The sequence below is a fragment of the Caretta caretta genome, chromosome 1 (assembly GCF_965140235.1).
Source record: "Caretta caretta isolate rCarCar2 chromosome 1, rCarCar1.hap1, whole genome shotgun sequence".
In the NCBI taxonomy this organism is placed as follows: domain Eukaryota; kingdom Metazoa; phylum Chordata; order Testudines; family Cheloniidae; genus Caretta; species Caretta caretta.
In genome coordinates, this window is record NC_134206.1 from 119,634,770 (window position 1) to 119,658,616 (window position 23,847).

Below are 23,847 nucleotides of genomic sequence, written 5' to 3' on the forward strand. Positions count from 1 at the left end.
AGTTTTCAGAGTCTCCTCTCTCCATGCGGTCATTTTCTTCATCTCCCACCTTCTAGTAAAACGACTCACTTCCTCCAAGTGTTACCTCAAAATATGGCTATTGAGACAGTGTTCCAGTTCAGGGAATGAAGATATGGATTGTACCAAGAGGAACTTCCAAAGTAGGAGCCTGGCCCTGCATTCCTTACACACCCAGAACTCTCACTCGAGTCCACAGTAGTTTTGGGAGTGTATGGAATGCGAGATCAGGCCACAGGCGAGCTGGTTAGAGAAGGAACACACTGTCGCCAGGCACTTGAAAGGTCTGTTGTGCAGGCATCAGGAGAAAGATACATGTTTATATACTTTGAAGCCAGCATTCATCAATCAGTTTTGCATGCAAAACTTCTGGTTTGCCCAGTTAGAGTACATCAGTGGAGAGCATTTTTTCATGGAAATGTGGAATATAAATAGAAAAACTGGCAGGGTTTTGGTTTAGTTTGACTGGTGGGGAGGGGGAGTTGCATAAAATCAAAGCTTAAATCATTAATTTTCAATGTTTTGAATTGTGGCTCATAGATTACCTTGAATAGTGTGCATTAGTAGCATTTCTTACTTTACAGTAATTTGAACTCCATATTGAAGTGAAGGGACCCAGATTCTCAGCTGGTATAAGTTGAAGTAGCACCACTGACTACACTGGAGAGTTTTCACCAGCTGAGAATCTGACTCCAGAAGGTTTGCAACATTTCCAATTTTTAAAAAGCATGTTGCTGAATTTATTCAGAAGATTGTACAAGTGAACATTTAAAGTTAAAGTATTAAATGTGCAGGTTTTGTCCTCTGTCATTAATTAAATAATGCGGCACTGTACTCCAGTCCAAACTGTTCTCAATTTTCCCTAAAACAGAGGTCTTTCCTTTTCTTTTGCAGTTGGAATGTTAGTGAGATTCACTAGAGATAGTTACTGAGCATAAAAGGCACTCTGCTTTATTTATAGAGTTGGTTGGAAATTCTCCAGGTGAATGATTTACCATCAGAGACTGCAGATTTGATGAAATTGGAATCTTTTGCAGAGACGGTTTAATTTTGACTAAGGTCTGATGGAACCCAGGCAGGGATACAATGGAACCCTGCCACTCAGGCAAATTTTGAATCCTGCCTCATTCCGTGCCAGCTCCTTGGTAGCTCACCTGGTGGGTTACTGATGAACCCAGGCTTTCAGTCTCCCAGATCTTCAGCCACCTGCCTGGTGTTTAATGAGAAGTGAAGACCATGGAAGCCTGGCTCAGCAGGCTTCCAGACTCCTGGCTCCCTGTCAGCTTGCCAGGAGGAATTTTATTTTACAGTTATCAAAGCAAACAGTTTATATGTTCCAAAATGAATCTTTTGTAGTCTGGTTCACAGAAAATTTCAAAATTTGTGGTTTTCTTTCCAAGTTGGAATGAAACCAAATTTCAAAATTCTGAAATCCTCAGCAAAACAGAATTACCATTCTCTGCACAACTCTATTTATTCATAGTGGGGCCTCCTAATGCTGCAGTCAGTGGGTGTGCCAGAGTTTGTTATAAACCTTTGCTTTCTTGTGCTGTTCGCTCAGGTGTAAAAATTAGATCTGGTTTGAAACGTGATGTAAACAGTCTCAGTTCAGGAATAATTTATGTTTTTGCAACCTGAAAAGAATATGGTTTTGAAATATAGTAATAAAAAGAAGTAAATAGAAATTACTTTGATTACTTTTTTCCCTTGGCCTATAATTTAAACTGTATAATGTATACATACTAAATTCTGCTGTCTTTGCAATTTACTTTTCATTCTAGTATATCTTCTGTATCTGAATGCTGTAAGGACTTGAAGGATCTATTCTACTCTTGATGTATGCACATAGCTTCTGTTCAGACTTATGGAACTTTGTCTCTCTTTCACACACAAAGCGAAGAATCGACCCCTTTGTGTGGAAACACCTCAGCCAAATAATTCACAAACTGCACTCCCTTATTATTTATTGATACAGTGGAGTATAATTGTTCCAAATGAGTAAATAGTCTATCAAGAAAAATATTTTTTTTTCAATTCCCTGGTTCTGATTTACACAACTGATCAAAATGATTCCAGAAAACTCACTAAGACATGCCAAGTAAATCACACTCTTCCTAATTACCTTTTCAGACCTTTACTGTGCTTTTGTGAGTGTGTGAACTGACCCTGGCCTTATATAGTATACATTGCAAGTTCTACATTGTTTGAAAACTAAGAGATTACTTCCAGCAGTGACAAGGCTGGCTGTTGTATAGGGCCCTCCAGGGAGACCTTTGTTAAACACTCTCTGTACTACTACATTGTCTCCTTGTCCTTACCCTCTTTCTTTTCCTGCCCTTCTGTGCATTTCAGAGTGAGAAGGGGAGCAGGAGACACAGATTTTCCACAGTAGCTGGCTTCCCTATGGATCCCCATGTTTTTGGCTCTCCAACCCTTACCTTACTATTTTTCCCTCTAGTTCCCCCTACTCAGCTTCACTTCCAAGCCTCCCCCTCCTGAGATGTTTGGCTCCCTGATCATCTCTCACTGTTTTTTCTCTTTCTGCTCCCCTAATCAGTCATCTCCCTGCTCCTCAGTATCCTTCTGGAGCCCTTCACCCTCAATGACTTGCTCCATCAACTGCCCAGACCCAGCTCCCCTGTATGGGCAGTAGGAGGCAGGTTATCTTGGCTCATGGCGTCACATTAAACTCTTTTGGAGCCTAGTCAACTCACCACCCACTGCTGAAAGGTTAATGTGTCCTGCACTGTTAGAGTGAATTGACCTCTTGTTTTTTTCTCCCCCTTTAATGATTTTGTCTGAAGCTGGCCCTTCTCCAAGTGCATGGCTCATAGCATTGGCTAGAACCAGCTGTAGTGCAAGCAGGCTTCCCTACATAGGTCTAAAAGAAAAGGAGTACTTGTGGCACCTTAGAGACTAACAAATTTGTTAGTCTCTAAGGTGCCACAAGTACTCCTTTTCTTTTTGCGAATACAGACTAACACGGCTGCTACTCTGAAACCTACATAGCTCTGCTAATGCTTCTCAGCCTGACCTGCTAACTATCCCCTTTGGCAGTATTGTGCTCCTTCTGGGCAGCGGCTCACTGTTGTGCCATTTGGTGTGGCACATTTTATGATGTGAACAAGTGTCGTCTCATTTGCCAGGTGACCTCAGCAGAAATTAATCCAGGTAAACAGTGGTGGATTAACCCACCCTGCCACTTACCCTATTAACTAAAATGACCTTTGACTTCAGACCATGAAGGTGCACACAGGACAATCAATCAGACATGACAATTAGTAGGAATTGTTTATACTTTATAAATCCTCTGTTCTGCTCCCCTGACTATTCACTGCTGACCCGCTCTCATAATCCCTTCAAATAGTTATTTATTGAAGTAGCTTCCTGTAACGTCATGAAGTCCCTTGTCTTAAATCTTACAGGTTTGATATTGAACAATGACACCATGTGAATTTAAACTGGGTTTGTAAATATTTGATTCTTCAGTGTTATTCATCTGACAATAGACACCAGGACTGTTACACACACACACAACCCTCCCATAAAAGAACACTTAGAGGAAGAAGATTTAGGAGCTTTGGCCAGGCTAGAATAGTTGCCTGAAGGAAGAAGAGAAACACTGGGAAATTACCATCCTCCTTTTAAAGTTCTCAGACAAAAAGCATTTTGCCCTAAAACTTTGCCCTGAAAAGAGTTCCAGTCATGACCTACTATAAATCTGATAGGGCCATTTTAACGCTCACAGAGCTCTGGGTAAACAGCATTACACCAGACCAAACCTCCAGGGCATCAGGATGGTCTTTTCCCTTTCAAGCTTGTATATTGTCTTCATAACATATTGCCAGTGTTCACAGGACCAAATGAGATTGTGCCCTTTCCTTTAATGTACTCAGTGCGCTTTAGTTTACAGTCTGTGAGGACAACAGGAAAATATGGAAAGAAATCTCCACCGATTGTCAATCTTTACTGGTTATCTTGTCTATTACTGATTTCTTATTCAGTTCTTCTCTCTTAATTAAGTGGGGCTTTTTCCTCTATTCTAAACATTAGCTAAAAGCATTAGTAAAATAACATTCAGCAATTGAGCAATTTTGTAGGCCCTGCCAGGGTCCTAGGGCACAGATACCAGGGATGACAAATTCATTTTACTTATTTGAAACGTTATTGGTGCAAATTTCTCACTTGAACAATGTTGTATTCCTATGCTGCTTGCAGAAGGAGGTTCAGTATACAGAAGAGAGATGCTGTTGAGGTCACAATGTGGGATTTTTGTAGAAGGGTCACAAATATTGATCTTATAAGTAGAGCTGGTTAGAAATTTTCAACAAAACAATGTTTCATCAGAAAATGCTGATTCGTCAAACCCAAATTGTTTCAGGAAAATATCTTGGGTTTTACAAACGTGTTGAATCAGAGGAAGAATTCTGATGGAAACAGTTTCCTGGGGAGCATGTTGTGTTTCAGATACAACATGCATCAGAGTTTCCAAAACAAATTTTTTTTTCCTGAATTTCCATTTCCTGAGACCTTTTGCAAAATTTGATTTTGGTCTGAATCGAATGAAAAACCAAATTTCAGAATGTTGACATTTCCCATGAACTGGAAGTCCCAAGTTTCAGCCAGTTCTCACTGTAAGATACCCATCCCAGAAGAACCACACTAGTGGGTCTCCCAGCTCTCAGGATTACCCCCTCACATTCCTCTACCTCCTGCTGCTGGAGGGAATCTGGGCACTGCTCTTTGACTTAAATTACAGAGGAAAAAAGATTTGTCAATTTTGCAAATGCAAAAAAATAGTTCAAGAGATTAGCAAGACCCCAAACTCTTCTGGGATTGCCCACGTCTAATTGAAACAGGGTTGTGCTGTGATCTTTAGGTCAACCATAGTTTTTAAATCATTACCTGCATTAGCATTGCATCTGCTGTGAACCATTCTTTAATTTGAACCCAAGACTATTTATATTTGCAAACAGTTTTAAAATACCTTTTTCTCTATTTTTGAAGTGAATTTAGCACTGGTGACAGTCGTCGGGTTGGCAGTTCTGGAGACTGAAGTCCTGTTTATCCTGTCATGTCTCTTTTTGTGAGGAAAGGGTAAATGCCCAGTTGCTATAGAATTTATTCTGTAGTGTTGTGTGCTTCCTGTGTAGAAGCTATGCAAATTTCATATCCCTGCAACCAGAGGGCAAGTCCTTAACGAGTACTTTAGTCCCCATCGTCTTGTTGTTCCTATTTAAACAGAAGCCAACAAGAATTTAAAAGTGCACTAGTGCCTTAGCATTTGATATGGTTAGCTAAACTGAGCCAAATCCACATTATTTTATTTTAAAGCTAATTTTGTTTTAAGGCCCACACTGAGATTTGAACTCTAATACTCTGTTCTATCTATATGCACACATCTCCACTGTTAAAGAGAGCAACATATCAGAGTAGTAGTCTGCCTGAGCAGAATTTTTGCCTTATGGTAGAAATTCTGGTATCAAACTGCTTTAGAGAAGAAGCAGATTTGCCTGTGGGATGTATCCATTTGTGTAGCAGTAATATATTACTGTAGCCTTTAAATACATACAGTAGAATCTCAGAGTTACGAACACATTGGGAATGGAGGTTGTTCCTAACTCTGCAACGTTCGTAACTCTGAACAAAACATTTTATGGTTGTTCTTTCGAAAGTTTACAGCTGAACATTGACTTAATACGGCTTTGAAACTTTACTATTCAGAAGAAAAATTCTCCTTTTCCTTTATTTTTTTAGTAGTTTGTGTTTAACACAGTACTGTACTGTATTCGCCTTTTTTCCCCCGTCTCTGCTGCTCCCTGATGGCGTACTTCCAGTTCCAAATGAGATGTGTGGTTGACTGGTCAGTTCATAACTCTGGTGTTCGTAACTCTGAGGTTCTACTGTAGCAGCAAATTCTGTCCACACACTACCCTCTGTATCTATGGGGGGACCTGAGCACAGTGCAAGCGGTGTCTTTCCACTTCACTGGGTGGAAAAAGGGAGACCTCACAGACGCAGCCCAAACTCCCTGTCCACATCAAAGTTGAGCTCTATGAAGGCATCATGTGCCCCAGTTACAGGCATTCAACTGAGGAAGGAGTTTGGGAAGGGCTGGTTAATTCACAACTGCATGATCCCACTAGCAATCTTCTCAGTGCAGGGCAACAGTAGTGAGGCAGCATTAGCTGTGGTAGAGTATGCAGCTTGTACATGCAACACATGAAGAGAGATGAGGAGGAAAATGAATTCTGAAAGAGTGAAAGAGAAGATGTAATTCTTTTTACCTGTGAAAATCTGAGCAGGCTTTATTAAGCCAACCACCATTATCCAAACCTGTGCCATTACCTCAAATAATATATTTCATTAAATTGTCAAACATTGATAGGCTTCAGTTTGGTTGAGCCAGAGCTTAGCTAGTTTTGATATTTAAGACATTTCATAAAATGCACACTCCACACCTGTGCTGAGAAACAATGACCCAAAATAGTGGCACTTTTCTTGTTTAGACATTATACTTGGCTCAAATGGCGCTTGCAAATCACTAAAATTAACAGCATATGTTTCCAGTGCTGCGATGTAAACAGTTTTTGTTTGGTTAGGAGGTGATTGCCTAAGATTTGTCTTGCATCTGGGCCAGAGCTTCTAAAAGGCAATATTTTAACCTTGGGGTCTTTTTTAGTTTAATCATTTACTAAGGTAATATTTTAAAAGATCTTTACTTTAATCTTGCTGCTGTTCTTTTTCTTTTAGTGTACTGTCCATTGTTTTTCTTCTCATAAAATCAGTTTTCAAACCCTGCAAATTTAGTTGCTGCATTTCTATAATATCAGGTCTATACTTAATTACAGTTAGTTCTCCTACTTGTCATTTGGTCTGGAATCATATCATCTAATGTTGGAGAACACAGAATAAATTTGCAAAGTTTTAGTCCCTGAGATCATCCATCAGTTTGTAAACTGCAGATGCTGTCTGTCTAACTTCATTTCCCCACCTTAAATAATTGTGATATTGTTTCTTTAAAATCCATGATAACAAAAACCAAAATGATCTTAAATAATCCAGAGACATATGGAATTGTTTTGGATAAGAAAGTAACAAATTGCTGTGACTCTTTAAACATGGAAGTCTACCACGGAAACCCCAGCAGCCTCTTTGACAGGCTGCTCTAAAACCTTTCATTTGCTTTGAAGTTGTTTGTTATTTATGCCCCTTTGAGGTTTGCAGACTAAGGAAATCATCTATTTTAATACTTTGAAACCTTCTTGTGGCCACCAGTGATGGGAATTCCTGTCCTGTTTCCTGTGCCTCACTGACAGGCCAATGAGAGCCTTTTAAAAACTTTTATAGCTGCTAGTGATCAATGGCATGACATCACTTACTGTTAACAAATGTCTTTCAGACTACTACTCATCTCTCATTTATGGGATTACCTGGTTAGTGAGACTTTCTTTTATGTTCTCTCTATATAGTGATGTTATTTCATTATATTAATAATTCAAAGTGATCGGTTACATAATTACTATTATAATACAAGAGCAATGACTGAAGTGGTATTTTTTAATTCAAAATTATTTTAATTCCTAGGGGTATCTACTGATTTTTAAATTTTGTTCTGCCAAGTCTCTTGCCACTATGCTATCGCTTCTTGGTAACTGCAGCTCTCTCAGCCCAGCTAACAAAGGGAAAATTAAAACAATGTCTCAGGCAAGCAGGAATAGAAAATATATGTTCCTGCGTGAAAGCTGCTCACCTCCTAATTGCCCTGCAATTGCTAGATTTAAAATCTAATTTATGAGGCTGGACAGAATGGCTACATTAGTCCATTATTTCATGAAGATCTTTCATTCCTGATGTCAGGAATGCAGTTCTCAGTGTGACAGCGTTAGCAGCTGCTCTAGGCAGTGTTGCTGTAAGGCGCTCACATTGGAGAGAAGCTTTGAAAAAGTTCAGACCAGTCTCCAAACAATAACATTTTATAGGAGTGAGATGAAACCATAAAATCGAAAACTGATGGCCTGTTACAGATACTTCAATATTCTGACCAAAATGGAAACCAAACACAGAAATGTCTGGAACAAAAAGCATTTTCACTGTTTGCTGCTTTAATATCTCACATGCTTTATAAAGCATGCCAAACACTACAATGCATCAAATAAGCTGTTACATGTGACATCAAAGCACTCTAATAAAGACTGCAGTAGGCTGGTTGATGTACTTGTAGAAATTAATGGGCAGACAACATAGGTCTTTAGGGTGTAAAACACACGTAGAGAGGGCCAAATTCCATTTTTAATTATGGTGTAAAAAGTTAGGACTACATATACCCCACAATCCACTGAGGGTCTCCCCCTGGCATCAGTAGATGGTTTGCACTGTGCTCAAAAGTAGACTGTGGTCTTCATGTAGTAACTAAACTATTAATCATCATTTCTGTATTTTGTGTTCAGTACTTGATTACTGTATTCAGTATCATTCAGTGGAAGAATATGCTCATATTTACAACCACTATTATTGCTGTCCTTTGTTTCTCTTCCTTCTCCATCTTCTTTTTTTTATTTCTCTCCCTCTTCCCTGTGTACACCTCCTGTCCCATCTCTTCTCTGCGTATCCTTACCTGCAACAACTTCCTCTACCTCACCCCCCACTCACAGGCTTCATTCCTAACTCCTTCCCCATTCCACTGCTCAAATAAGCAACTGAATAATTAATTAATGCTTACATTTAAAGTGCCATTCAAGTCAACAACCCATTGAGATTCATGGTAGATGCGGAAGTTCACACACCTCATTGCCTCAGACTGTCTGCAAACTCCGGCCGACAACACTATCGGTTTATATTTGCTCATTTTTGAAGGATATTTTTGCAGCTATCAGGACTAGAAAACTTAGTTTCATTTTTTTCTTAAAGGTAGATGCTGCAGATTCTGAATATGCCATGTGGCAAATAAGCAAATAAGATATATTTGAACGCAGCAAAAGAAGAGTTCACAAATGAGCCTTTATCTCTTCCTGCTCCCTTTCCGTGCAGATGGATTTACTTTTCAGTGGCATGTGGGCTTGATGTTTGAACCTGTGAATCAGACAGAAAACCTGAGACCCACTAACACCTCAGGGTCCTTCTTAATCACAGTATAGGACCACAGGAAGTGTTCTCTCCACCCACGAGAAGGTTGTTAATTGTATTCTTGAGGGTTTTTTGACGTTTACTGTATTTCTTGTTATCTGGGTCTCTACTACTCTTTGAAAGAGCCAGTACATACATTCTCACAGTTGGGCAACCCACATCCCTCCATCCTAGCAGCAGCAGTAGATGCAGGCTTCAACACCTTTAATAGCCTCTCTCTGAATCCTGCTGCTAAATTTAAATTCTGTGTGATATGGGGATATACGCTACATTGCACTGCACGTCTGATAGCATGCAAGATATTAGCAAAGCAGTAACCAGGAGGATGCTGTTAGAGGTAATGGGCCTGTGATAAGAGTTCCAGAAAGTCAAAGAGGCCTTTGTGATTGTTAAATTGCATGGGGAAGAGGCCAGCAAATTCTTGTGGACATTGTGAAGGAGAAGCATCTTTGTTGGACTACTCTCACCCCCGTCCATCAGTCTCAGGGAGAGGCAGGGAAAACAAACTTCCCAAACCCTGAAAAAGGTTAGGCTGAAGAACAGACTAAGTAAGATACACATGAGTTCCTAGTACTATAAGAAACTTAAAAATATGCATGGCTGTTCAGGAATAGCAAAACATATGAGACACGGGATGACTTACTCAAGGATATGTCTAGTACTGAGGCAATTCGAGCCTATTTATAAAGACAACTACATCAAAACACAGCATGGTTTAAGATAAAATGTTTATTAAAATGTCATACAGTTCTAGTGCTATTTTTCTTCTATTGGGTAGCACCTTTCATCCAAACACAGGATTGATAACATGCTGTGTGAGGGTGCAGTCAGGGAGCCACTGTGTCCAGACACATCAGTACCACTCTGGATTAATAAAGTAAATAAAATCATACTCATTACTTTGTAGTTTATTTCTCCCTTCCCACTTATTCTGTACATGAATAAACAAACCTTCCACACTCTTTTCCATGGACAACATATAAAAAATGATTCAATTCACATTTCGACCTTACTTTATTCTTTGAAATATGAAGTGTCATTGTTTCCTATTATAGATTTCATCTATTTATATTTATCACAGTAAATCATTGCTGGTTAGTGTTCTCTGTTATAATGAGGCCAGCTTTAGGCACCATGACTGTGGAAGGTACGGCCAGGGCTATAGTTGAGGGTTACCATGTATTCTGAAATATTACTTCTGGCATCAAAATATTGTGATGTTGTGTCACAATGGGCTGGATTCCAGTCCCCTCACTCACTATTACATTACTCCATAGATACTTCCATTAAAGTTATGGAGTGTGCTACTAAACCGAAATAGAAGTGTCAGAATCTAGCCCTGTGGAATTTGGATTTGGGGTCTTCCCCAAGTGTCAGGCCCCTGAAATCCTAAAACCAACCCACATGCAAATATTCCTCAACTGCATTTTATGAGCATTTCTTCCTGAATTGTTTCTTGAGTTTCTTGGGTGTGAGATGTAAATGAAAGCTCACATGCAGCTCTTTTTAAAAACAGACTATAATTGTTTTGCACATGGCAGAAAAATAGCTTGTGCTTACTCAAATAGGGAAAATATTTGAAGAACCTTTTAAGGGCTGCAGGCAATTTCAAAATGATTAGCTTTTAACCTCCTCTTCACTGCTGCTCTGGGCTTTATTAGTTGCTCTCTTTGGCCCTTCCCCAGTCTGTCTAATGCCTTCTGTGGTGATAGACAAATCTATGTATTTGTCTGAGCATTTATAATTTTTTGCAGCATCTGAAAGAGAGCCCTTTGATTCAGTGGAGGCTAACAGAAAACATAATGGTGTTCTGCATAGGAAATGATGTACACAGACAAGTAGTAGAACTTAGAACTTCTTTATGCCGAGCAGAGCTACTCACAATAAGCTCCTTCTCAAGAGCTACTGTAAATTTCAAGACAGCATATAGACTAGAGCAGACAAGCTAAGAAAGTCCTTTGGGAGACAACGTAATATGGCTTGAGTTAAAGAGTAACACAAAAGCTGGCAGCAGCAATACTAAGAATCAGTAAAACCTGAAAGAGTTCATCACATATTTAAATTTATTACACCCACTCGAACAGCTATTACAGTAGTTAGTAATTTTATCTGCACAAGTTCATCTGTATTTGGACTTTCAGAGAATAGAGCCATTTGCACAGTCCTGTTGATTTAAAAGCCAAAGGCTGAACTGTTGTAGTGCGACACATTGCAACACAGTGTTTGGAAGTGATAAGAAATTCATTATTTTAGATTGTCAAACATGGGGTTGGGCTTGTTAATAATACTCAGACACAAGTTGCCAGGGTGCCAGAGCAAAAAGAGTGAGAAGGATGCCTCTGTGGTTGCAGTCCAGTGACTGTGCGGTAATGCTGAACACAGCTGTTAAAAGAAAGTCACACACAAGCAAAAATTGCCCTTTTCCTGATTAGCATTACATCCATATTGACTATTTTGGGAAGGAAGTTGGATAGGCAAGACAACAACCAGGCAAATTGCCCAGAATGTGGGACAAACTTCTCCTGATAGGGACATTTGGGAGGACAGCAAAATACAGGTGATCGCATTCTGAGTGATAAAGGCAAAACTGACCTCAAATTCTTGCACCTGATTTTTCTCCAGTTGATGCTCGTCACTGAGCGTGAGTCCCTGCTGGTAGTACAGCATGGATGGATCCCTGTATTTGACATTAACACTTACACAACAAAATAAATTATACAGAAGTTTTTTAGACAGTGGGAAGGTGATTTTTATTTGCAAGTGAGTATCATAAATCACTTCAGTGCAAAGAACACGAGGCCTCTCCTAAAGGGTTTCTTATTTTATTTTTTTGACAATGTAAACTTCCAACTTTGTTTAAAACTACAGACTTTTCATATACATAGTCATACAGTTCCCATTGCTTATATGTAAAACAAAACCCCCTTTTCCATTTAATCAAGTAGCACAACTGAATAAGGAATATGTATTTTCTTTTATCAGATCCAAGTTATAGCTTCAGGAGGTCCATAAGAACAATACTCCGTTCTAATCCTTTTCCTGAATAGCATTTCGTTTCCCCAAATGCATTCATTTCTATAGCTGGACTCACACCTTAAGCAGAAGTATAAAACACAACCATTCAGAACAGCTGAAATGGTGCTTTCCTCACTTTCAAACTCTTGAACTGGATTAGAGATCCCAGCATCATACCAAGCAGGTCTACACTAGAAGCGCTAAACTTGTGCAGCTGCACCAATGCAGCTGCACCTCTGTAGTGCATCTGGTGAAGATGCTCTGTGCCGATGGGAGAAGACTCTGCCGTCAGCATAATTTTTCCACCTCTGTGAGAGGCGGTAGCTCGACGGGAGAGAGTCTCCTGCCGCCATAGCACCAGTGTGGACAACACTTAGGTTGCTGTAACTTGCATTGCTCTGAGGGTGTCTTTTTCACACCCCTGAGTGATGTAAGTTAGATCAACTTAAGCGATAGTATAGACCTGCCATAGTCTATAGTACAGTATAGTCTAGTGATGATTCTTCATGGTAATGCCCAGAATGTACGTGAAGTTCTGATTACAAAGTTTCAGTGTATCCACATGGGCAATAGTCCATCTCTCAGTTTTGTAGTCTTATCTTAACTCTACTGTAGTCTCTCTGCCATGAGCAGCTCTCTGGATCCTATGACCTTCATTATTTCTCTGGTTCCTGTTGCTGTCTTTCCCAGATTTCATGCCCACTGCTGCTGTCACTGTTCCTCCCACCACGTGCTCTTACTGCTTGTAAATTCCCATGCTGAAATTATAATTGCTCAGCTTGATAGCTACGGGCTGTCCTAGTCTAGCTCACCCCCTTGTTTCACAAAATGCTCTGAGCAAAACATTCTGTCATCATTTGCTGTCATTTACTAGCATCTAGTTCATATACCACTTGGCCTTTTTCCTGGTGATTTGATCCTTCAGTTCAGAATTCAGGCTCCCTACATATCTAGTCTGTATCGCTATCCACAGTTTTATACCACATTTATCACCGTGGCACAGTATCTTCCATAGTGGTCAATCGTAACAGGATCTGACCACTAGACAGTGTTATTGCTATTCCTTAATCTGCCACAGCCCTGCCTGTCTAAACACTGTTCTTTTTAGCAGTGTTCTCCGATCCTTCCCAGACGATATATCTCCTGCTATAGGAATCAGTCCAGTTTGTTTGCTCTCTCATCTCTTTTAGAAAATTACAGTTCTCCATTCCCCTAACTGGTGTAAGGCCTTTCTTTCAGTCCAATGGGAACCCTACTGTAGTTGTTTTATTTCTTCCTTGTCTGAGGGGGAGGAGACCTCACTTTCTAGCTTTTAGCCTGGAGGGGGAATAGATACCCTGACTCCACTCATGCTTACCTTCTTCTATGAGCCTTAGTAGTCTGATCTCAGATGGGCAGAGGAACTTTTAACACTCAAGGATGCATGGAGGATGGCACATGCAGCGCCTCATTCTAGTGGGACTAGAATGTCCTTAAAGGGTACAATCTTGCTGCTCTCATTGGATAGGAGGTGGGGTTTGAGGAACACATGGAATGTGGAGTCTGAAAGTAGCCAACACCCAGAACTTATTTTTTTTTACTACACGGACTCCAAGAGCTGTAGAAAAATACCCAAAGCTTTGATACTATTTGATATGAAAAATACAACTGATCAGTACCGCAAACACTGGACACATTACATCTACAAGTCCTCATGGATGTGATTGTCTTTTGCTCCGTGGCAAGGTGGACCTAGGTGTCTCACCCACTGCCCAGGAGATATTGGGAGTTGGGAAAATAGGTTACACTCTGGCTCTCACATGCAGTAACATTTTTGAAGCTGTATAGCAAGTTAATTGATTAATTTACCCTCTCCACTCTCTCTCCCCCTTGCCCCTAGAACATGAAAAAACGCAATGGTCATTGTATGCAGTCACTTCAGATATACTTTTTCAGTCCAACCCACCTTGCCAGCTCTGTGGGTGCCAAGCAGCATGAAGCTCAACTGGTTTAAACAAAAATGACAGAGTAATATAAAGCTCGAAATTACTTTGAAATTCTATCGATGTATGATGGGCTACAAAGAAAATTATCTTTTCCATCCTGAGACCTTGTGAGGAGGCCACACAAGTGATGAGCAACAAGGCTGATCTCAGCCAGGACGTCCCTTCTTGTCTGCTCGCTGGAGAGGGAAAAAAGAGCACTTTGAGTGATGATGCCACTGCAGTCTGCTTGGTTTGATAGCACATTAGTCACAATGAAAGAGGATCCTCACATAAAGCACATCAAAGATTTGGAGAGTATATCCTAGCTACGGTTTTAGATCTCTAACTCAAAGGCACCATGCCTGCTTTCCTCCCAGCATGTGAGGTTGGGTTAAAACACTACTGAAGATTCTCAGATATAAGGTTCCTAACTGTGTACAAGAGCAGATTAATGAGGAGGAAAGAGAAAAGACAGTCTGTGGGGAATAGATGAAGGAGAAATAACAAAAGTCATCAAAACCCTCAAGTCATAGGGAGCAGATATGCAGTACTATGTTTTTTTTGGTTGAGTTTTCTTCACAACTTCTTTCACATGCAACCCATTCTCCTTCGCCCTCAGAAAAATCTCTTTGGAAATGGCTCCCAGATTTATTCTGATAATGAGAGGATAACTGGAGTTGATAGAGTATCTCTATGTGGTTTCAAAGCCTATTGTAAGTCCTTGGCCCATTAATCCAGAGAAGAGCATGTGAAATGTTGTCACTGTCTGTAGTTTTTTCTTTTCATGTTACAGTATTTACAGCTTTTAGGAGACTAGTTATTACCATTGAAAAGACATTTGAAGGCCCATTCTATAAAGAGTTAACTTTCCTGGACCGGGGAATCTTGCTGCTCATATTTAGCTGATGCAAGGTCAATGACAAACACATCAAGGAAGTCAGAGTTGTTTTATTTTTCTTGTGAGCAGGTCAAATAAAACACTGCTGATGCTCCATTTATCTGGTGAGACCAGCAAACACTTGGCAGCTAAGGAAAGCATACATTGGAATCTGGCACCAGGCTCCCAGCACAGCTGTCAGCCTGCTGACTAATCACTTCGTCCCAAGTTAATGCAACTGCAGGTTTTTAGCACCCTTTCATCTCACATACCCAGGCACACACTCTTTCTGATAGAACTATTGATACTAATGATGCCATTATTAAATTTTTTTTGTCTTTTTTGGAAAGAGGGTACTTATTTTGGATGGTTTCTTCAGTATTTTTCTAATTCTTACAATGTCCTTTCAAGGTGGGAGCTGTCACTTCACACTGCTGCTTCTAGTAACAATCAAACCATAAAAGAGGGCCCTAAAAAGATTAGACTGGATTTCCTTGTTTTCTGTGATTTTGGGAGGGTTTTTTAAATATTATTGTCAGTTTATTTTGGTTTGAGGAATTAATATTCTAGCAATTGCAAGCATCATAAATGCCACAAACCTGATTCTGTAAGGAGAGCTGATTTACCGTAGGTTTGCATTATTAGATAATACTTGCAATCTTGTCCGCAGAAACTATTTAAACAACTCCCAGGAACAGTGTTAAAATATAGGTGGAGTTTCTGAACTCTGTTCTTGGCAGCTGTACTTTATTAGCTGCACTGTGCCAGGGTGGCACTGCTAAGCTAATATAATACTTTTACAGAAGCATTATGTATTGTGACAAGCCAAACAACCTCCAGGACTCTCACTCATCATGACTCCCATTCCAGATCTCATCCATTATATGAATGAAGTATGAAAACACTTCTCTGTTTCTCAAAGATATTAATAGACTCGTGGGAACGGTTCTGCTGTAGAAAGGGAAGTGATTAGATCTGCTTTGCATGTTCAGTCCCAAATAGGAGACCATGGCAGGGCTACCCACTTTGTCTTTAGTGGACCATTTTTTAAGAACCAATAGCGTTTTTGAAAATGAATTACTTACATACCTAAAATCAGTCATTAATGGTACCACAGGATATATCAGTAGGTAGACAATTTGCTGACTATGTAATAATGCCTTGCATTTCTGTACTACTTTCTATCTGAAGATATCAAAGTGTTTTATAAACTATAATGAATTAAACCTCATTACCGTAAGACAGGTAAATATTGTTGTCCCCGTTTTGAAGATGATGAAACAGAGGCATAGAGAAGTCAATTAGCCAGATCAGGATCACTCTCGTAGTCCATAGAAGAGCTGAAATTAGAATAGAGGGTTCCTGACTCTCAGTTTGTGCTGTAGCCACAAAGCCATCTTTCATATATTAAGCCCTGGAGACAGTTGGTAATCTGCAGGTGGGATCACTGAAAAAGTTGCCATCAGGGATGCTAATAGGCATTCCAATTCTGTTCCTTTGTATTCTCCTGCCTTCTAGAACCAGTATTTCAAGCAATTGTGTTACAGCAGTGGAATGGCCCAATCCTGAAGTACAAAGTGATGAGCAATTATTTAAATAGATAGACACTGAAGGGTATTTGAAAGATACATGTGGACGCTAGCAAGAAGGGGGCACTTGCATTGCTGCCTGTCTCTGTGATTCATTGCTAATTATCAGCACTAAGAAATTCCCAACTGCGTGCATGGGAGACTCTCACTATCTTTAGTGCCAGGCATTAATGATAATGATGCAGATTTTGGCACAAAGCTGTCAATTTGTACTTTGAGGAACTACCATGCAGAATTTGCTCCCCACAAAGGAGGAGCGAACCATATGCTGTAATGGCCCCTAATTGGTTTTAAGGACTGGGAAGAATGCTACTGTACTATAGAAGCATGTAGCTGGGGGGTGGGGGTGGGGGCGGGAAATGACTCTGGAAGCAGGGTTACTTTAAAGTTAGGGGCATATTTTATCACAGAGTCTGAAACATTCTTACGTATTCTGGGCCAGATCCTCAGCTGGTGCAAATGGATGTAACTTAATTGAAGTCAGTGGAGCTATGTCAATTTACACTAGCGGAGGATCTGGCCTTCTATATCAAAGTGTTGTCTTCTTACTGAAACTCTTGTCTGGCATATTTTTCTTGATTTTTAAACTTCTCCAAGGCCAGCAATAGATTTTTTGGACCCTTGGAACATTTGAAATCTCTTTCCTCCCTTCTCCAGGCTATTTCCCACATCTTCGATATTCTCAGACCCAGAGCAATTTCTTTTCCTGGTAACACATTTACTTCTCAAAACTGACCTGATCCCCAGCAGTGTCATTTGTTTACCAAAGGCAACTCTTCTCACTGCTTGTTCCAGTTTTCTTTTTTCTCCACAGAAAATAAATATGGGCCAGAGTGTCCCCCCGACATTGTTTGTCTCAACATCCCTCTTTTATTGGAGCAAATTATCGCTCTTTTGCTGGCTTAAAGGTTGTGGCAGTGTAGAACATTAAATAAGATCTTGCTCTATCCAATTGTACAGTGAAATTCAAGGCTGATTTCTTACCTGCAATGTTTGGCCAAGATCCTAGAAAACATGGTGGCACATCTTGAAGGTAATGTTCTGTAAGCTCAATTGAAGTCTGCCCTAGTCAGGGTCATTAATGATGCATAAATCATAATGGATAGAAGTATCCTATCCTTCTTGGTGTTTTAAGATCCAGCAGTGTCCTTTGGCATGTTGGGTCATCAGATCCAGTTGAACTAGCTGAAGAACAGGTTGGCTATGACAGTTTTATTATAGTAATATGACAGTATGTAATAAACTGCATATTGGTCATACCCCATTGGTTAGTCTCAGTCTCTTGAGAATTCTACTTGTCACTTTTCATGTATTTATTTCTTTTTTTTTTTTTGTAGAGCCATTTCTCTGGTGCTCATCATGGTAGCATCTAGTGCAGAGGTGGGCAAATTACGGCCTGTGGGCCACATCCAGCCTGTGGGACTCTCAGCCTGTGGGACCCTGAGCTCCTGGCCCGGGAGGCTAGCCCCCGGCCCCTCCCCTACTGTTCCCTCTCCCCCGCAGCCTCAGCTCACTGCGCCGCCAGCACAGCGCTGCGCTGACCCAGGAGCTCTGGGCGGCAGGGCTGCGAGCTCCTGGGTCAGCGCAGCTGCAGAGCCCGGCCTGACCCGGCGCTCTGTGCGGCACGGTGGCATGGCTGGCTCCAGCCAGGCAGCACAGCTGTAGCGCTGCCAGCCACCGGTGCTCCAGGCAGCGCGGTAAGGGGGCAGGGAGCGGGGGTGTTGGATAGAGGGCAGGGGAGTTCTGGTTGGCGGCAGGGGGTGGGGGTGTGGATAGGAGTTGGGGCAGTCAGAGAGCAGGGAACAGGGGGGTTGAATGGGGGCAGAGGTCCTGGGTGGGGCCAGTCAAGAAGGAGGGGGCATTGGATGGGGCGGTGGGGGGCAGGCTGGGGCAGGGGTTCCGGCGGTGATCAGGGGACAGGGAGCAGAGGGGGTGGATGGGGCAGGAGTCGCAGGGGGGACCATCAGGGGGCGAGAAGCGGGGGGGTTGGATAGGCCGTGGTGGCTGGGGCACGCCTGGCTGTTTGGGGAGACACAGGCTTCGCTAACCGGCCCTCCATACAATTTCGGAAACCGGATGTGGCCCTCAGGCCAAAAACTTTGCCCGCCCCTGATCTAGTGGCTGGAACACTTGTGGAATTTCCCAGGGGTCTGCTCTAGCTGTGATACTTTTCATGCTGCTTTGTGGGCCCGTAGAGTCAGGTTTAGAACAAGAATAGTTTAGATTATCACTGCTATGGAGATGACACCAGTTATACATTTTCAATTTCCAGACATGGAAATTAATGTACTATACAGTGTGAAAGGGACTGTCTTACTGAGCAAAACAGCAAGTTGCAAGCAAAAATCTGGATAAGATTAAACCTTAGCAAAGTGAAATTATACAGATCTGTTGAGGTTGAAAGCATGAAGAGTGGACATTTTGCTAGCCTTCCCAGTCTGTGATGGGAAGATGTTTCAGAAGGTCAGTCTGTCACATAGCCTCGACATGGTCCTTGATCAGAGTCTAACACTGAAGTTCCTGAATGGAGCCTGATTCTCCATTCTCTTGCAGTCTTGGTTATCACTTGTAGCTCTTCAAGTGGGAATAAAATGCTACCAAAATGCAAGGTGCTGGTGAAACAGGCTCTAGAGGGTCAGCAGTAGTCAGAGCTTCTCTATTTCCTTTGAATCAATTTAATAATATTGCCAGACTGCACCTCTTTCTCTGGCACCCTGACCTGATATCCATAATGCATGTCTTTGTAACCCTAAGGCTGGATTCCTGCAATGCATTCGATGTTCTTCTGTCTAAGAGTCACGTATGGCTGATGCAGAATACAGCAGCATGACTATTATTAATGGTCAGTACTGTGTGGCTGTCTGAACTGCCTATGCATTGGTGTGAAGTAGGGTTAAGATTTTGTTTTTACATTTAAGGCTGCATCTATGTTATGAGGTAGGGGTGAGATTCCTAGCTCACGTAGACACACACTAGCTCTCATCTGAGCTAGTGTGCTAAAAATAGTGGTATAACCACAGTAGCATGGGCAGCGGCAGCACCATGCTGGCTGCCTTGAATACAAACTTGCCTCAACCCTTGGGTAGGTACCTGGGGCTGTTAGCCACAGCTTCTGCTACCACAGCTACGCTGCTATATATAGTGTGCTAGCTCAGATGAGAGCTAGTGTGAGAATGTCTGCTTGACCTGGGAATCACACCTCTAGCTCATAGTGTAGACGTAGTCTAAGTACCTTACTGAGCTTTTGGCGCCCTCTATAGAGTAATGTCTTGCTTTCTTAGGCGAATCAGAGTGGGTATTCTCATCGCAGGGCTTTGTACGGGTAGTTACTACCCATATTTTTGCTTAAATAAAATGCTTAAAATAAAAATACCGTTTCCAACATGCAATAATTGACTTTAAGACATAAATCCATATACTTTTGTGTGTGTTGTTTGCCACAAGAATTAAAATGCATGTCTATGTTTTATTTTGACTGCATGGTCTAGCATGTTTAAACAAGAGAAGTTCAAAATAGCATTCATTGAACCATATCCATGGTTGATGGTTTTTAAAAAGAAAGTAAAAAGAAACATGCAAGAATTTTTATACTGAACCATCAAAGTCCAATGAACACTTTTCAAAAACATGGTGCATTCACAGTCCTGGAGATAGTAGGGGGATAGAAGATTATCTCAGTATCAGTTGAAAAAGAAAAACATTTGTGTTGTTTAATTTTTTTTAGCATATTGGCTACCATTATAGCGGCAAATATAGATTTCCAGATGTTTGTAAAGAGTTCAAGAGTTATATTTTATACGTATGGCTGTAATAATGATTTCTATTCAACAGTCTAGAAAAAACATTTTATGTCACAACAAGAAAGAAATATTACTGCTTTTTATCCCTCATCCCCTTTCTAGGAATTCTGAGTACTTTAATCAATGCCAAACAAAAATGATGGGCTAGAAATTAAAACCACAGCCCCCAGAGGCAGGACATAAATGTGCAGATGTTCTGTGATGTTGAAGAAGCTTGTCAGACAGACACTGACAATGATTTTCTGAGAAGGACTAAGAATCTATTAACGTAGGACACTCTCAGAACACTGGCTCCCTTAACCACTCTGTCAGAAAAAGCATTTGTCTTTTCACATTTCCTAAAAGAACTGTCACATTGTGAGTTACTTTGTTCTCACCATTTCATTAGCAAGGCTAGTAACTAGAATCTATTACTGTAAGGAAATAAAGTGAGAAACGCCCATCTCTGATTTACTGGACCTATCACATGTGCACACTACTGATTGGTCCCCAAGTAGTGAACAAACTTCAGGAGTCCTCTTCCAGTCAGGCTTATTATTTCAAGTATTTATGTGTCTCTGACCACTGCTCTATATAAATGGGTGTGCTGAAAATGTTGTGTTTCCCAAATTTAACCAATTAAACAAGGAGATATTACAAGTAATGGTAAAAGCAACAACTGGTGAGTTTTTAAAGGCACTCACTGTGTCTGGGTACATGTCTGGACATGATAATAAACACCTTAGCACAGAAAAGGGATTTTATACTCTCCTTTACTAGTCTCTGCTGCACTAGACTGTTAGTGTACAATTTCTGCCTCTGAAAGGGGATCCCTGACTGGAATTCTTTGGCAAATATAAATAAATTCCAGCTGCTCTCGCTTCATTCACTGCATTTTATTTATTGTTTTACTCAAAACACACAAGGCCAGATTTCCTATGTGGTCTGTTTCCTTTCTGCCCCCAGGCAGTACAAAGGGGCTAGATATTGAGATGAGAATTCTCCCAGTGCAGGGAGTGCTCAGTTATCATAAAGTCAATGGAACCAGCTCCTATGCCCAGTTCTGGGTAGGAGACACGCCAAGAGGCAGGAAGGCAGTGCTTAATTTGTGCCAGGGCCGAGCAGTTCACATCCCCAGCACCTCTGGGCTTGCCAAGTCAGTTATGAAAGTAAAATAATTACTTGAGCGCCGGCACCTAATTGCTTGAGCCCCGGCACCTTTTTCATTACAAATTAAGCACTGTAGGAAGGGGACATATTAGGGGTGGGAGGGAACGTGGGTACAGTGCTGCTATGCCAGTTCATATCAGGCAGATGGTCCTTTGTGGACCTTTAACAGATGGCCTAAGTGAGAGCAGTGGGGCTGGGGCCAGGAGCTCCACAGAACAGAGAATCAGGGAGCTATAACTGGCTTTCTGACTGCCTTTCCTCTTTCCTACACTGAGTTGATCTCAATTTAGGAAAGAACCTTACTCATAAATTTCTTGTCTCAAAAGACTTGGCTCAGGTATCAGATCCTTTCTTTCTGGGTGGAATTAGTGGATGAAAAGAAAGCACTAGATGTAGTATATTTGAATTGTAATTAATTATTTGAGACAAAATATCTCTCAAAATTAATTCATATTAGCTTGGATAAGGAGACTATGATAAGACCAGATATGGATTGAAGGATGTAAGCAAGTGGTGTTCTGAGCTGGGAGAATATGATTACTGGGGTGCCAGGGTGTTTGGCTTGGGCTCATTTAATATCCGTATTAATGGTCTGAAAGAGGAAGTGAACAGCCGTTTAATTCAGTTTGCATTTGATACTAAATTAGGAGTTGCTGCAGACACCAGTGAGGGCAGAGAAATAAATCAAAGGCATCTGGAAACATGGGCAGTAAATAACAAAATGAGATTCAGTTTGAAAAAATGCAAGCTAATATCTGTGGAGGGAAACCATCCAAAATGCACCTATTCGGTGAGAGAATCCTGAAAGCAGTCATTCTGAAAGTGGTATAAGGGTATTAATGGGCAAAAAACGACATGAGTTTCAAATATGATATTACAGACAAAAAGTCAGTGTAATTTAGCTCTACATATGCAGGAGGAGTGCACCAAGGAATAGCAAGGAAATGGTTCCTCTTTATGTGGCTGTGGTGAGAACACACCTGCAATACTGTGTTCAGTTTGGGGCTTCCCATTATCAGAAAGATACAGACAAATTGGAAAGAGTTCAGAAAAGAGCCGTAAAAATGATCCAGCACCTTGAGGAAGTATTGACTTATGAGGAAAGATCAGAGAAGCTATATATGTATAACTTGGCTGAGAGATGGCTGCAAGGGGACAGAATAACAGTCTGCAAATATTTGAAGGGTGTAAATACCAAGGGGGGAGGAGAATGGTTTAAGGTGATCACTATGAGTAATGAGTTTAAATAATAAACAGCAACAATAAGTTAGGAGGACAAATTTAGACTGAATAGCAGGAAAATCTTATAGCAGTGAGATCTGTTAGGCTGCAGAGTAGTTTCCCATGGGATGAGGTGAAAGCTCCATTCATATGAGTCACGTAAAACCAGGCTGGACAAATCACTAGAAAATGTACTGTACTGCAGGGAAGCTTCCATTGCCTGGGGAATGGGTTGGATGACTTAATAGGTCATTTCCATCTCAGATGTTTATGGCTGTCTGATACTTTAATATGTGTAGTCAATTAATGAAAAGAATATATTTTCCTGTTGTCTGTGGGTCCATAATTTAGTGACCCAATCCTGCAAAAACTTACGGACGTGCTTAACTTTTAAGAATGTAAGTCATCCAATTGACTGCTCACATGTTTAAGCATACACTTAAGTGTTTGCGGGATCACAGCCTCAGATCTAGCAGAGTTCTGTGTAAATATAGCTGTGCATATAGCTAACTAAATCATCTGTATTTAACTAATATGTGGAAAGAATACAAAAGAGTGGTGTCAGCAGAAAGCCCCAAAGAGAGGTTACTCTATGGGTTTTTTTTTAGTTGACTGGTGACAAGTACTATGGAGTACATGCCAGTTTACTAACTGTTAATCTTTGCCATCTTGCTGCTTTCCCCTCTGAGATAATGAGTATTCAGTAGACATTGTGAGATTATTTTCTATATTCCATTTTTTTTCTAAAATTTGATATTTTTGAACGGTCTGATTTGAGATGTACTCTTAAAACTTCTGTTAAATATGAAAAGGGCAACTGGAAATGAAAATATGATCCTTTTCTCATAGAAGGAAGAAATGCTAGTGGCATATTAGTATGGAACTAACATTCAGTTTGGGTATTTTTCCCATTAAAAGAAAGTTATTTTCAACCCATCTGACCACTTATTTTTAAAAACAGCAAAGCCCAGGTTGCCAATATTCAGACAGCTGTGAGCTAGGCCCCCTAAAAATAGCAGAAAGTACAACTGGTTTTTTTGTTTGTTTGTTTTATGTTGTTTATTTGTTTTTCTTTCCCCCTTGGTGGG

The 23,847-nt window shown here is 40.8% G+C and overlaps 1 protein-coding gene across 3 annotated transcripts in view; it reads left to right on the forward strand.

Annotated features, from left to right (window-relative positions):
* The window catches only part of AFF3 (ALF transcription elongation factor 3), a 488,013-nt gene that overhangs the window by 391,503 nt on the left and 72,663 nt on the right, over positions 1-23,847 (forward strand). The gene's annotated exons all lie outside the window — the stretch shown is intronic.